Genomic DNA, 16,080 nt, shown 5'->3' with positions numbered 1-16,080 from the left:
AGCCAATCTTTTCTCTAAATCTTTGGATCACCAATTGTGTCTAATTTGTTGAATCCCCATGAATCTATTGATATGGCTTTCATTTTTATTATGCATTTGCGCAAATTGTTCAGAGAAAGAAGGGTTGTTTAAACCCTTTCTTACATTATAGATGTGCTATGATAATCTGTTTTTTAGATTCCTAGTGGTCCTACATATATATAGGTGTCCACATTACCATTGTATCATTGGATAATGCTTATGATAAGTGTGAAAGTATATACGGAATCTAGAATTGGATTGAAGGCAGAGCTATATGTAAGGGTCATGGAGCAGAGCTGTGTGAGGGTCAGAGAGAAGAGCTGTGTGAGGATCATGGAGCAGAGCTGTGTATGAGGATTGGGGAGCAGAGCTGTATATAAGGGTCATGGAGAAGAGCTATGTGTAAGGGTCCGGGAAAAGAGCTATGTGTAATGGTCAGGGAGAAGAGCTGTGTGAGGATCATGGAGCAGAGATGTGTGTGAGGATCGGGGAGCAGAGCTGTATATAAGGGTCAGGGAGAAGAACTATATGTAAGGGTCATGGACAGGGCCGAACTTGGACTAAAAATAGGCACTGGCATTTAAAGAGCACACAGGCCCACCTCGCGTCAGCATCTGTCTCCTGGCATAGACTCCTCCCCTAACTATTCCTGACCCCTCCCACTTTAGTCTATGCTCTTACAAATGTAATTAATATTAGAACAACAGACAAGTACACATCATTATCTATTAAAATACATACAACAGAGCACATCCTGCAAGGGAGTCAAACATTTGGTATTGTGTTGGTTCTGCTAAATTGTGCAGACACCTATAGATATATCTGTCCAATTCGTGTGGTGGGACAGAAAATCTGGGAATGTGTGGGAGCAAATAACAATAGAAATTTGCTCCCAGATGCTGGAAAATGGATCAGATTTTCTTTCCCACCAGACAGATTGGACAGATATCAATAGGTAAAGCTGGCACTTCACAAGAAAGGGGAAAGCATTTTCCCAAGCGATAGTTTAGCAGTTGTAGAAGATTAGATAGTGTTCACTGTAGGACTTTTTTAGGGCAGGGGTGCTGAATGCAGAGCACACCAAAGCAGAGCCAAAACTACACATTTTAACAAAAGAGCGTTTGTGCTGCCAACTATAGGGGAAGCAGGGTGAGCGCGTGCCGAAAAAAAATTTCAAGCGTAGTTTTGCTGGGAAGGGGCATAGCCACCTGATATTTCACGTTACGTCACACAGTAGTGTCCCTTTTTCACATTACGCCACACGGTAGTGCCCCATAGTCACGTTACGTCACACAGTAGTGTTCCCTTTTTCACGTTATGTCACACAATAGTGTCCGTTATTCACATACACATATATGAATATTTGCACATATTATAAAATAGAAATATAATAAACAATATATTGTATACAATATTAATACTACATGGATCTGCAGGTTTGAAATAGCAACATACTAAAAGGAATAGAGAGGCAGGAAAAAGAGAGGAGGAAAGGGGGGAGCCAGGAGAAAAAGAGAGTAGGAAAGGGGGGAGCCAGGAGAAAAAGAGAGGAGGAATTTGGGCAGCTGGGGAGAGAGAAGGAAAGAGGGGACCCAACTTAGGAGAATTATGGAAAGCCAGGAGAGAGAGAGGAGGAATAGGAGGAACTGGGGTAGAGAGAGAGAATATGGGGAGCCAGGAGAGACATAGGAGAAATATGGGAAGTAGGAAGAGAGAGAAGAAATAGGGAGAGCCGCAAGAGAGTGAAGGAACAGGCTGAGTCGAGAGAAAGGGAGGAGGAACTGGGGAAACTAGAGAGACATAGGAGAAATAGTGTGAGCTGGGAAAGAGAAGGAATAGGGGAAGCTGGGAGAGAGAGAGAGGGAATTGGGGAGGCCGGGAAAGACATAGGAGAAGGGAGCTGGGTAAGAGTAGGAAGGAATAGGGAAAGACGAGAGAGAGAAGAGGAATAGGGGGAGATGAGAGAGACATAGAAGAAAGGAGAAGCTGGGAGAGAGAAGAGGAATAGGGGGAGATGAGAGAGACATAGAAGAAAGGGGAAGCTGGGAGAGAGAAGAGGAATAGGGGGAGATGAGAGAGACATAGAAGAAAGGGGAAGCTGGGAGAGAGAAGAGGAATAGGGGGAGATGAGAGAGACATAGAAGAAAGGGGAAGCTGGGAGAGAGAAGAGGAATAGGGGGAGACATAGGAGAGGGGGAGATGGTAGAGATAGAGGGGGAGAGGGGGACGGGAGAGGGGGAGATGGGAGAGATGGAGAGGGAGACTGATGGGAGAGGGGAAGAGGGAGAAAGGGGGAGACAGAGATGGGAGAGGGGGGAAGAGGAAGGGGGGAGAGGAAGGGGGGGAGGAAGGGGGGAGGGGAAGGGGGAGATGGGAGAGGGGGAGATGGGAGACAGAGATGGGAGAGGGGGAGACAGAGACTGAAGGGGAGAGAGGCGGAGAGGGAAACGGGAGAGGGAGACGGAGAAGCGAGGGGGAGATGGAAGGGGAGAGGGAGACAGAGATATTAGAGGGGGAGAGTGAGGGGGAGGGGGAGAGGGAGACAGATAGGAGAGGGGTTCAGAGATAGTAGAGGGGGAGGGGGAGAGGGAGTCAGATAGGAGAGGGGGAGAGGGAGGGGGAGACGGGAGGGAGATACATAGGAGAAAGAGGGGAACCTGGGAAAGAGAGAGAAGGAATAGGGGGAGACAGGAGAGACATTGGGCTCGATTAAATTCAACACAAATTCAATATCACCGGAAATGAGCTCCCGGAGCTATTTTATCCATTGCGCTACTAAGCTCGACTAAGGATTTCTTCTCGCATCCCTCCTGGGATGCAAGCAAAAATCCAACAAAAGTCCTTAGCGCGGCAGAAACAGCATCGTGCCGGGAAGTTTATTCAGAGAATGCCCGTTCTCGTGACTAAATACCTTGTTTAAGGCACGAGGCACAGGGGAAGGGCATTCTCCAACCTAACAACACGCAGAATTGAATTGAGCCCATGGGAGAAAGAGGGGGAGCTGGGCGAGAGAGGAGGAATAGGGGGAGATGGGAGATAGAGGGTAGCAAGGCAAGGTACTCGCCTTGCTCAGTAAGAAGATTTCAGGGATGCGCGGCCGCATCATGACACAGCGTGATGACGTCACTGCGTCATGACGTGGCCACGCATTCGTGCAATCTGTCTACTGAGCAAGGCGCCGCCCAGGAGATTGTACTGCCAGGTGAGCCTGTGCTCAGCCAAAGCGGCCCATTTGGCCATCGGCCCTTCTGGCATTTGCCAGAAGTGCCCAATGGCCAGTCCGGCCCTGGTCATGGAGAAGAGCTGTGTGTAATCATCAGAGAGAAGAGCTGTGTGAGGGACAGGGAGTGGAGCTGTGTGATGGTCAGGGAGTGGAGATGTGTGATGGTCAGGGAGTGGAGATGTGTGATGGTCAGGGAGAAGAGCTGCGTGAGGGTCAGGGAGCAGAGCTGTGTAAGCATCAGGGAGATGAGCTGTGTAAGGGTCAGGCAGTGGAGATGTGTGACGGTCAGGGAGCGGAGCTGTGTGAGGGGCAGGGAGCAGAGCTGTGTGATGGTCAGGGAGCAAAGCTGTGTGATGGTCAGGGAGAAGGCCTGTGTGATGGTCAGGGAGTGGAGCTGTGTGAGAGACAGGGAGTGGAGATGTGTGAGGGACAGGAAGAAGAGCTGTGTGATGGTCAGGGAGTGGAGCTGTGTGAGGGACAGGGAGAAGAGCTGTGTGATGGTCAAGGAGTGGAGCTGTGTGAGGGACAGGGAGCAGAGCTGTGTGATGGTCAGTGAATGGAGCTGTGTGATGGTCAGGGAGTGGAGCTGTGTGATGGTCAGGGAGTGGAGCTGTGTGATGGTCAGGGAGAAGAGCTGTGTGATTGTCAGGGAGTGGAGCTGTGTGAGGGACAGGGAGCAGAGCTGTGTGATGGTCAGGGAATGGAGCTGTGTGATGGTCAGGGAGCAGAGCTGTGTGATGGTCAGGGAGCGGAGCTGTGTGATGGTCAGGGAGTGGAGCTGTGTGATGGTCAGCGAGAGGAGCTGTTGAGGGTTAGGGAGCAGACGGAAAAGGGGTTACTTCCAGCACAAATACTACTTATATAAATGTATGTAAATATAATTCCATAGAGTTTGTAGAATAGTAAATAAATGTTTTATTTAGAATTGTACATTAAAAAGTAATACTTAAAAATTATTTCAGTAGGTAAACTATCTATAATGCCTAATAACGGTATACAATACACTTAGGTGTGATTTTTCATTTCTTATCATCCACAGGTAATTTAACTACTGCACCCAACATATCTTGCTGCATGGTTTCTCTATTACACAGCCTTTAAAATGGAATCGGTATGAAATACAGCTGGCCGCACACAGCAGAGTTCCCGGCAGTGGAAGCCCGTCAGCGCTGGAAATCCCAATCGTCTACAAGGTAAGTAAATACTAACCTAACCCCCTAACCCTAACCCTCCTTAGGGGTGCCTAACCCTAACCTCCCCCCCAAGTGCCTAACCCTAATCCCCCCCTCTAATTGCCTAACCCTAACCCCCCCTTCCCCGCTGCCTAAACTTAAGTCCCCCGGGCTGTTGCCAAGCCCTTAGTCCTCCCCGGGGGTGCTTAACCCTAACCCTCCCTCCCCCTAGCCTAACCCTAACCCTCCCTGGGGGGGTGCCTAACCCTAAGTCCCCCCCCGGGTGTCCTAAACATAACCCACCCCTCCGTGGCTGTCCGCTCACGGCGCCCTGCAGCCCATCGATCGGGATGCCGGCCGCCTGTCTCCCGGCGTCGGGAATATGTCAGACGTCTACATCTAGATGCCCGGTATTTCACCCTCGCCGGGATATGACAGTCGGGAAGCCGGCTGCCGGTATTAAGGCAGCCAGCTTCCCGATTGTATACCTTTAAAATTGCTAGGTAATTTAACTATAGTATATTTCATATAGTTTTAAAATCTGTACCAAGGCAGGAAATTACTCTGTATCTGTGTTTGTAGATTGTCCTCTCTCCATTTGTTTATTTGATTACTGACACTTTGTTGTTTGAGGAAGGTGTTAGGGGAGGGGTAGAATCAGTGTGGACACCTGGTTTCAGTCATACTTATTACTTATCTCTAATGGGGCCCATCCATCAGCGATGGATTGCCACGATCCCGCGATGCTGCAACCCGGCATCACAGGATCGCAGAAATCCAACATGTTGGATTATCCCGATATGACGATCGCGATCAAAAAATGATCGCGATCGTCAAATCGGGGACATTTAACATGTAATATTTCAGCGATCCTGCGACGGATTGCTGACCATCGATGTTGGTCGGCCGGCGTTTCCACCCGGCAGATCGGTATTTCCGATCGCGTTGCAGGATAGTAGAAATACCGGTCAGAAATACCGGCACCTTAAGTCTGCTATAGCCAAGGCTGCTTTTGCAAGAGTGCTTAGATTTTAAGTGCTTATGCTGGGTACACACTGGCCAGTATATTGGCCGATCAATTGATCGGCCAATATATTGTGCCCCCGTCGGCCAGTGTGTACAGACGATATGTCTGTGAACAACGTCGTTCACAGACTTATTGCATTGGCTGTGCTGCACAGCCAATGAACAGATATGTCTGCAGACATATCTGTCCGTCGGCAAGTGTGTACGGGTGATCAGCTGATCGCCTGTACACAGGGGGGCCAAGAGGGGGGGGGAGCCGCAAGTGGGTACTACTTACCCGGGTCTGGCACAGCTCCCCATCCACACACTGCTGTGTGCTGGGCTGCACTGAGAGACTGTCCGAGGCTGCTAAGCAGCAGCCCGAGCAGTCTCCTATGCCAAAGGGGGGCAGGGATCACGCTGATCGTGCCCCCCTTTGGCTGTGTGCCGCGCTGCGTGCCCCCCTCCCCAGCATGCAGCGCCCCGTTGTAATTTGTTTTTCTAGAAGGGGGCATTTACTTTAAAGTGTAATTAGAATTTTTAAATTGAAGTCGGAGTTATTCAGGAGTTAATCAGAAGGAGAAATTAACTAATCAACAATTTCTGCTATTAAGGACTGTTTTTATCTACCACCACATTCCCACCATGCCTATGGATTGTGCCTGCACCTGGATCCCCAACGCTGCCCGCATCCCTCCTGATCTCCCCATGCATTCTACTTATCCACTCCAACTATGCCACACCAAGCGACATAGCAAGATAACCCCCCAAATGGACCATAGTTGTGGCCCCCAAATCTTGAGGCTTGGTGCAATTTTGCTCAACTCATTGTCTTTTCCTCTTAAGTTTAAACTAACCATTCCATAGATGTTATATTCCTGTGACCCTTGTATCCAGCCCATCTGTGTCACCCCTGTCTGTCTGCCCCCTTCCCTTAGAATGTAAGCTCTCACGAGCAGGGCCCTCTTCCCTCATGTGCTTCACCTTCACTTAATTATACTTTAACATACAACAGCACCTTACCCTTGTCTGCTGACACCATGCTGCTTATCTAAGTGTTATGCAGCAATGTATTAATTGTGTATCTGTCCTGCATTGTTTGTACTGTTAATAACTGTTTTCTTGTGTGCTCATTTGTTTAAGTACATTGTAAGGCACTGCGGAACCCTTGTGGCGCCATATAAATAAAGGATAATAATAATAATAATGATGATAATAGATAGACACCATATAGATAGAAAATATATATATATAAAAACAATAAATCTAATAAAAAAATCTGATCTGCTGACTTGATTTAGTTGTGATAAAAATATATATTGAAAGTCATGGACAACTAATGTCATAACTATGATAAAGTTGTAGTAGATGGTATCTCTTCACTGGGATTGCCTGATTGTGGTTCTTTAATATTCAGCATACAGTATGCACACTCAAATATATGTCCAATAAAGCATTATTAAGAAATGGTTAAATTGTCCAACTGGATCAAAAGTGCATAAATTGTATGGTGGGTCAGTGGGACTTACCCTTAAATGATATCCTGTACTCGGGGCCCAGTAATGACTCACCCTTGAAAGTACTGTAGTGCTCAAGAGGGTTCTTGTATGGTACGGTCCCCCCAGTCGGCAAGACTGGAATCACCAAGTTACCCAAGTTCCTCTCTCCAACTCGTTTCGCCTTGTGTGGCTTCTGCAGGGCATTTGAGGATATACTGCCCCCCTCTATTTGGTCTTAAATACCTGAAGAAATGAAAAGTAATTGATGAAAAGGAATTTCCAATTCTGAGCTTCCGCTTGCGTCTAGTGGTGTGCTTGCTTCCGCTCAGTGGTCTGCAGAGATCACTTCTGCCTCTGCCCAGTGAGCCGAATGATCAGTCTGGGATAGTCTTTTCCGGTGGAAGTGGTCATTAGCTGAGGTGAAAACAAACTGCAATTGGTGTAGATTAGGGTTACTTGTTACTCCCATCGTGTCCCTTCTATACGTGGTCCATAATGCTTTCAGCTCTGTTTTGGATCAGCCCTTCCAGTGGCAGGAATTTGGGAAATGTAGTCTAGTATCGGTGCTGTTTCTAGACCTTTAGGATAGTGGGAAATATAGGCCCTCATTCAGAGCCGTACGCTCTGAGCAGAGCGCACGCTCTGAATGAGGGCCGGCCTCCATGAAAATGGAGCGTCCTCCTGGACGCTCGTATAGCTGTGGGTCACCACCCACAGCCTATACAAGCGTGCAGTTTGATGGCCGCGATGGTCGTGACCATCGCGACCATCGAAATTGCGAGCCGGAGCCTGCGGTTGAGGTTTTCAACCGCAAGCTCCGGAGTGATTTTGGCTCTATCAGAGCCAAAATCACTCCCACTGACATCACTAGTGATGTCAGTGGGCCGGCTTCTGATGGGAGGCGTTCCCGTGGGAACGCCCCCGTCAGGGAGGCACGCCCCCGGCACGCCTACCAAAGGGGGCGTGCTGTCAATCAACATCGACAGCACGCCCCCTTTGATCAGACACAACGAGCGAAGGACTTTCCTTCGCTCGTCGCGTCTGGCGCATGCGCACGACGGAGCTCCCTCCGTCGTGCGCATGCTCAGTCCAGAACATCGACCCACTTGCGAGCGGACAGCCGCTCGCGAGTGGGTCTGAATCAGGCCCATAGTTTTGAATAAATTAGAAAAAAAGAAAACAAAACATAAATGAATTAGAAAAAATAAAAAAAAAGGAAAATATATGATAAACAAATAAAAGGAGAAGTGAAAAATATAGAACACACATGTAACGCACATCTAGCACACGAATATAATGTAATTAAGAAATATATAAAGATAAAATAAGAAAATATAAATAAAATAATAAATATAAAAGTATATCTTAGTGGTACGGAAGGAGGCACACATGTATATATTATATTACAAAAAATATAATATATACAAATATATAACATTATTTTAATATATATTTTGCAGGAGGCCCAGAGGTACCAGCGGGCTTTTAATGCTCCGCCTGCTGGAACTTGTGGTTCTCCAAGTACTGGCATGTGGGGGAAGCTTGCTGGGACCTCTAGTCTTCCTGTAAAAGACAATTTTAGTTTATGTCTATTATTTTACTCAATCATCCTCGCATTCACCGGCCAGGGATGAGGGGGATAGCCCTGGGCTTGCCTGGGGTTCCTGGGAGAGGGAGGACCACTTTATTGGGAGTCCACACCTGACCAGGGACCCCACTAAGCATGTATACCAGATGCTGGTTGTGGATTATATGGAGGACCCCTACTCATTTTGTCCCCTGTACTTCCACAACCAGGACCAGTTCACAGAGCCTGATGCTGGTTGATGAAACTAAGGGGGACCCCCTACTTAATTTTTCCCCATATTTTCACAACCTGGACAGGCTCACACAACATAGCCCTGGTTGTGTTTTGGATGGAACCCCATGTCATTTTTTTTCTAATTTAACACTTTCCTACACTTTTATCACACAGAAGCCTGCACAGATCTCATTGATCTGTGCAGGCTTCTGATAAATTTCCACCTTGTAATGAAACTTACATTACAAGGTGTGTGTTACACAGAAAAACTCGCAAGGACTCACATTTCTAACACTCTCGCACACTACAATTCGCAAGCTATTACATTGTGCAACTTGAAGTACAAACTTGCAGCGAACTGATGTGAGTCCATAGTCGCACATAAACTCGGGCTCTATCACATGTCCCCCATGGTGGAAGACATAAGTCTCCTACTTAGCTCTTATGTGAGATGCTGTTCCAGCATCCTGCACCACTACCCACAAGCAGCATATACTTGCCAGTTGGTGAGCTCTATAGAACCCCACCCTACTCAAGCTCAAGGGCTCTGCTTCTTTTTGTTTTCACATATTTTTTGATTGGCAGCCATTAGCACTGATTTTGCCTATCACACTGACTAAAAATCTTTTTTTTCCCAGTTTGGGAACCACTGGTATAAGTCATCTGTGTGCCTACATAACTATGCAATATCAACACCTGCACACGCATAATTTTCAACACACAACAATGTTGGCCCCAAATTATGTGTAGGCTGAAAATTAAAAAAGGATAATAGTTGATAGCAATGGCAAACATTTTTTAGTGAGTGCCATAGCTGATCTATAGTGGACAGAGCTATAGCTGGGGTAACAATGTGTTATCTATGATACCCATAGTGGTGGCTGTTCAGGTGTAGTGTGAATCATACCTGGTCTTAAAAGGTTCTTCTTGGTCATTTTCCTGTCATGCAGAGGAACAGAGAACCCCAATTCCCGAATACAATGCAAACACCGGGAAATAAAGTGACATTTTATTTAACTGTAACACTGCATCACTGTAACTGTTTAAGGTAAAGGAATAGTCAATAGATATATGATAAGACAATATCTCAATTTTACAAACCTGTGTAGGCCACTGTTACTCTACTTCTTGAGATCCAGGCCATTGCTAAGGGAAACACTATTGGGCATTAGCTAGATAAGCTGTGCACTGTCAAGGATGCAATATTCAAAATAGTTTCTAAAAATAAAAACTCTTAATACTGTATACCATAGAGGTAACTTTGACACTGTTCACCCAGAATACGCTGTCACGTGACTGCAAAGCCATACGGCAACACACTCTGGGGCCGTAATACACTTTATATATAGTTATTATCAAAAAAGACCTATTAGTGCAATAATTCAAATGCATTCAATAGCGGTATAAATACAATTCACTTTAAATGGATAATGGAAGGCAAACAAATACTTAATCACACTATAGATGGAAATAATCCCGAATAGTTACCTAATTCTAGCAGAATGAGTTAATCTGTGATTTTCATTGGCCAGCTCTTGTCAGAGCCGTTACTAAACTTTTTGGTGCCCTGGGCCAGAAAGAGCATTGGCACCCCCCTATTTTTCAAATAGGGACATAAGATTAGCCCCGGAAATAGGGGTGTGGCCCCATGGGCTGATATCAGAAATTGTGGGGCAGATAGCTCCATGTGAAAGGTGTCTGACTGCCAAATAAGAGGTGATGAGTTTGAGTCTCGGGTACGACAGTATTTTGAAATGTGTGTGTTAAATAAAGGTGGCCATATGGAGGGGGAATGGATCAGGGAGAAGACAGGGGCGGCCAGGAGATGCTTGGGGTAAAATAAAAGGAAACTACAAGTAAGAATGATTATAAACAGAAAATTGACAGGCCCAAGCAGCGCCCCCTGCCTTGCGGTGCCCTGTGCCATGGCACATGTCGCACCACCTTAGTTACGGTCCTAGCTCTTGTGTTGGTGCACATGAAATGGGGGCAGGAGGAAATTGAGGACTAAAGTGGCTCAGAATGGACTAAGTGTCTCTATATGTAGAAGCAATGGGCAGTTATGTAATTTCACTATAGCATCTTGGCATTTAGTTCCAAGGCCAATGCAACTTTTTGGGATGTCAGTGTTGCTGACACAACCCTCTTCACAGCCTCTTAAAGAAATGCTGCTAAGGACTACGGTTCTTTTTTTAGTGCTATCACAGGCTCTGGTGCGCTTTAAACACACTTCAAGGCAATGCAGGGGTCTATACCTTGGTCACAACTTGAAAGTACTATGATCTCTGGCAGTGGCAAACACAGGAATTCTAGAGGGGGGTTTCCAAATTCTTGATTTTAGAGCAAGTGTGGCCAGTCCATGAAGAGGGCAGAATTATTATTTAATAAGCGTCATATAAAGTGTATTGTGTGTCATAATTCCAGCATGTACAGGACCAGTGATCACCGTAAGCCATTATATGTGTCATAAAAAGTGTATTGTGTGTCATAATTCCAGCGTATACAGGACCAGTGATCACAGTAAGCCATTATATGCGTCATATAAAGTGTATTGTGTGTCATAATTCCAGCATATACAGGACCAGTGACCACAGTAAGCCATTAGACGCGTCAGTAGGCCATCCTGCCTGAGTTGAATGTGTTTATTTTAGATGTGTCCACCATTCAAGACTATTGGAGCAAGTCCGGGAGTCTGGAGGAGCATCAGAAGAACCTAGTACTGCCCTAGACATATATCTACTAGGGGTGAGCGGGTTCGGATTTCTGAAATCCGAACCCCCCCGAGCCCCCCCGATCCGAGTCCGATCCGAGTCAGGCTCGACTTTTCCCGCCTGACTCGGATCTGACATCGAGGCAAAACGTCATCATCCCGCCTTCCGAGTCTCGCGGGTTTTGGATCCTATATAAGGTACCCGCGTCGGCGCCATTTTCTCACTCGGCTGTGGACAGTGAAGAGGGAGGGTGGGAGTTAGTGCTGTGTAGTGTAGTGTAGTGTAGTGCTGCTATTGTCCACTACTTCAAAGTCCATAGGGGCTGGCTGTGTTGTGCTGTGCTGCTGTTGTTAATAGGGGCTGTGTCCACTACTTCAAAGTCCATAGGGGCTGGCTGGACTGTGTTGTGCAGTCAGTTCTCCATAGGGGCTGTGTCCACTCCAAAGTCCTGTGCAGTGTCCCAGTCCTAAAGGGGTGCTGTAGTGTTGTCCAGGGGGTGCTCTGTCCATCAGGGGTGCTCCCCCCAAGTGCTAAAAAAATAATATATTTTCTGTGTTTGTGAATTGTGTGCGCAGTAGCCGCACGTGCATCAACAAAGTAGTGCCAAGCGTGCGCCTGTGTCATAAGTAAAGGGCCGGCTGGCTTGACCGTTAAGGGTGCTGTAACCCCCGAAAGTACACTCCAGTCCAAACCAAAAAAAAAATTATTTTCTGTGTTTGTGAATTGTGTGCGCAGTAGCCGCACGTGCATCAACAAAGTAGTGCCAAGCGTGCGCCTGTGTCATAAGTAAAGGGCCGGCTGGCTTGACCGTTAAGGGTGCTGTAACCCCCGAAAGTACACTCCAGTCCAAACCTAAAAAAAAATTATTTTCTGTGTTTGTGAATTGTGTGCGCAGTAGCCGCACGTGCATCAACAAAGTAGTGCCAAGCGTGCGCCTGTGTCATAAGTAAAGGGCCGGCTGGCTTGACCGTTAAAGGGTGCTGTAACCCCCGAAAGTACACTCCAGTCCAAACCAAAAAAAAATTATTTTCTGTGTTTGTGAATTGTGTGCGCAGTAGCCGCACGTGCATCAACAAAGTAGTGCCAAGCGTGCGCCTGTGTCATAAGTAAAGGGCCGGCTGGCTTGACCGTTAAGGGTGCTGTAACCCCCGAAAGTACACTCCAGTCCAAACCTAAAAAAAAATTATTTTCTGTGTTTGTGAATTGTGTGCGCAGTAGCCGCACGTGCATCAACAAAGTAGTGCCAAGAGTGCCCCTGTGTCATAAGTAAAGGGCCGGCTGGCTTGACCGTTAAAGGGTGCTGTAACCCCCGAAAGTACACTCCAGTCCAAACCAAAAAAAAATTATTTTCTGTGTTTGTGAATTGTGTGCGCAGTAGCCGCACGTGCATCAACAAAGTAGTGCCAAGCGTGCGCCTGTGTCATAAGTAAAGGGCCGGCTGGCTTGACCGTTAAAGGGTGCTGTAACCCCTGAAAGTACACTCCAGTCCAAACCAAAAAAAAATTATTTTCTGTGTTTGTGAATTGTGTGCGCAGTAGCCGCACGTGCATCAACAAAGTAGTGCCAAGCGTGCGCCTGTGTCATAAGTAAAGGGCCGGCTGGCTTGACCGTTAAAGGGTGCTGTAACCCCCGAAAGTACACTCCAGTCCAAACCAAAAAAAAATTATTTTCTGTGTTTGTGAATTGTGTGCGCAGTAGCCGCACGTGCATCAACAAAGTAGTGCCAAGCGTGCGCCTGTGTCATAAGTAAAGGGCCGGCTGGCTTGACCGTTAAGGGTGCTGTAACCCCCGAAAGTACACTCCAGTCCAAACCTAAAAAAAAATTATTTTCTGTGTTTGTGAATTGTGTGCGCAGTAGCCGCACGTGCATCAACAAAGTAGTGCCAAGAGTGCCCCTGTGTCATAAGTAAAGGGCCGGCTGGCTTGACCGTTAAAGGGTGCTGTAACCCCCGAAAGTACACTCCAGTCCAAACCAAAAAAAAATTATTTTCTGTGTTTGTGAATTGTGTGCGCAGTAGCCGCACGTGCATCAACAAAGTAGTGCCAAGCGTGCGCCTGTGTCATAAGTAAAGGGCCGGCTGGCTTGACCGTTAAAGGGTGCTGTAACCCCTGAAAGTACACTCCAGTCCAAACCAAAAAAAAATTATTTTCTGTGTTTGTGAATTGTGTGCGCAGTAGCCGCACGTGCATCAACAAAGTAGTGTCAAGCGTTCGCCTGTGTCATAAGTAAAGGGCCGGCTGGCTTGACCGTTAAGGGTGCTGTAACCCCCGAAAGTACACTCCAGTCCAAACCAAAAAAAAAATTATTTTCTGTGTTTGTGAATTGTGTGCGCAGTAGCCGCACGTGCATCAACAAAGTAGTGCCAAGCGTGCGCCTGTGTCATAAGTAAAGGGCCGGCTGGCTTGACCGTTAAGGGTGCTGTAACCCCCGAAAGTACACTCCAGTCCAAACCAAAAAAAAAATTATTTTCTGTGTTTGTGAATTGTGTGCGCAGTAGCCGCACGTGCATCAACAAAGTAGTGCCAAGCGTGCGCCTGTGTCATAAGTAAAGGGCCGGCTGGCTTGACCGTTAAGGGTGCTGTAACCCCCAAAAGTACACTCCAGTCCAAACCTAAAAAAAAATTATTTTCTGTGTTTGTGAATTGTGTGCGCAGTAGCCGCACGTGCATCAACAAAGTAGTGCCAAGCGTGCGCCTGTGTCATAAGTAAAGGGCCGGCTGGCTTGACCGTTAAAGGGTGCTGTAACCCCCGAAAGTACACTCCAGTCCAAACCAAAAAAAAATTATTTTCTGTGTTTGTGAATTGTGTGCGCAGTAGCCGCACGTGCATCAACAAAGTAGTGCCAAGCGTGCGCCTGTGTCATAAGTAAAGGGCCGGCTGGCTTGACCGTTAAGGGTGCTGTAACCCCCGAAAGTACACTCCAGTCCAAACCTAAAAAAAAATTATTTTCTGTGTTTGTGAATTGTGTGCGCAGTAGCCGCACGTGCATCAACAAAGTAGTGCCAAGAGTGCGCCTGTGTCATAAGTAAAGGGCCGGCTGGCTTGACCGTTAAAGGGTGCTGTAACCCACAAAGTACACTCCAGTCCGAACCAAAAAAAAATTTATTTTCTGTGTTTAGCCGCACGTATATATCAAATCGATATAACATAAATGGAGGACCAAACTTTCTCCGATAAAAATAAAATAGAGAAAGATCAAGAACCACTTCCTCCTAGTGCTGAAGCTGCTGCCACTAGTCATGACATAGACGATAACATGCCATCAACGTCGTCTGCCAAGGCCGATGCCCAATGTCATAGTAGAGGGCACATACAATCCCAAATGGCAAAGTTCAGGAAAATGACCTTGAAAAAGACATTTAAATCAGCTGAAGAGAAACGTAAACTTGCCAATATGCCATTTACGACACGGAGTGGCAAGGAACGGCTAAGGTCGATCCCTAGTATGTTCATGACTAGTGGTTCAGCTTCACATGACGATGGAAGCACTCCTCCCACTAAAAAAATCAAAAGAGTTAAGCTGGCAAAAGCACAGCGAAGAACTGTGCTTTCTAAGAAGATATCACAAATCCCCAAAGAGAGTCCAAGTGTGGTGGTGGTTGCGATGCCTGACCTTCCCAGCACTGGACGGGAAGAGGTGGCTCTTTCCACCATTTGCACGCCCCCTGCAAGTGCTGAAAGGAGCACCCACAGTCCACTTGCTGATATGCAAATTGAAGATGTCACTGTTGAAGTACAACAGGATGAGGATACTGGTGTAGCTGGCGCTGAGGAGGAAGTTGGCGAGGAGGATTCTGATGGTGATGTGGTTTGTTTAAATCAGGCTCCGGGGGAGACAGTTGTTGTCCGTGGGATGAAAAAGCCCATCACGGTCATGCCTGGGCAGAAGACCAAACATTCCACCTCTTTGGTCTGGCAATATTTCTATCCAAATCCGGACAACAACTGTCTTGCCATATGTACCATATGTAAAGGTGAAATAAGTAGGGGTAGGGACGTCAACCACCTAGGAACATCCTCCCTTATACGGCACCTGCAGCGCGTTCATAAAAAGTTACTGTCAAGTTCAGAAACTTTGGCTCAGACCGTAAGCAGTCCAGGGACACCTAAATCCCGTTGTCCTGTTGTATCCAAGCGCCTGCAAACCACACCGTCAACTCCCTCCTCGTCAATTTCCTCCTTAGTCAGGATCGGAAGTAGTCCTGCAGGCCATATCACTGGCATGACTGACTCTCCTATCCGGGATTCCTCCGGAGGATCCTGCATTGCTACGCCTACTGCTGCCGCTGCTGCTGTTGCTGCTGCTGCTGGGAGTCGTTCATCATCCCAGAGAGGAAGTAGGAACACCACTACTTTTACTAAACAATTGACCCTCCAACAGTCCTTAGCGAGGAGGATGAAGTACGACAGCAGTCATCCTGAAGCAAAACGTATAACTGAGGCCTTGACTGCTATGTTGGTGTTAGACGTGCGTCCGGTATCCGCCATTAGTGCAGTGGGATTTAGACAATTGATGGAGGTAGTGTGTCCCCGGTTCCAAATCCCGTCTAGATTCCACTTCACTAGGCAGGCGATACCGAGACTGTACAGAAACGTCAGAAAAAGTGTCCTCAGTGTCCTGAAAAATGCCGTTGTACACAATGTTCA

Source organism: Taudactylus pleione, unplaced genomic scaffold, assembly GCF_031769625.1.
Source record: "Taudactylus pleione unplaced genomic scaffold, aTauple2 ptg000080l, whole genome shotgun sequence".
In the NCBI taxonomy this organism is placed as follows: Eukaryota; Metazoa; Chordata; class Amphibia; order Anura; family Myobatrachidae; genus Taudactylus; species Taudactylus pleione.
Note: the sequence above shows the minus strand (reverse complement) of the source record.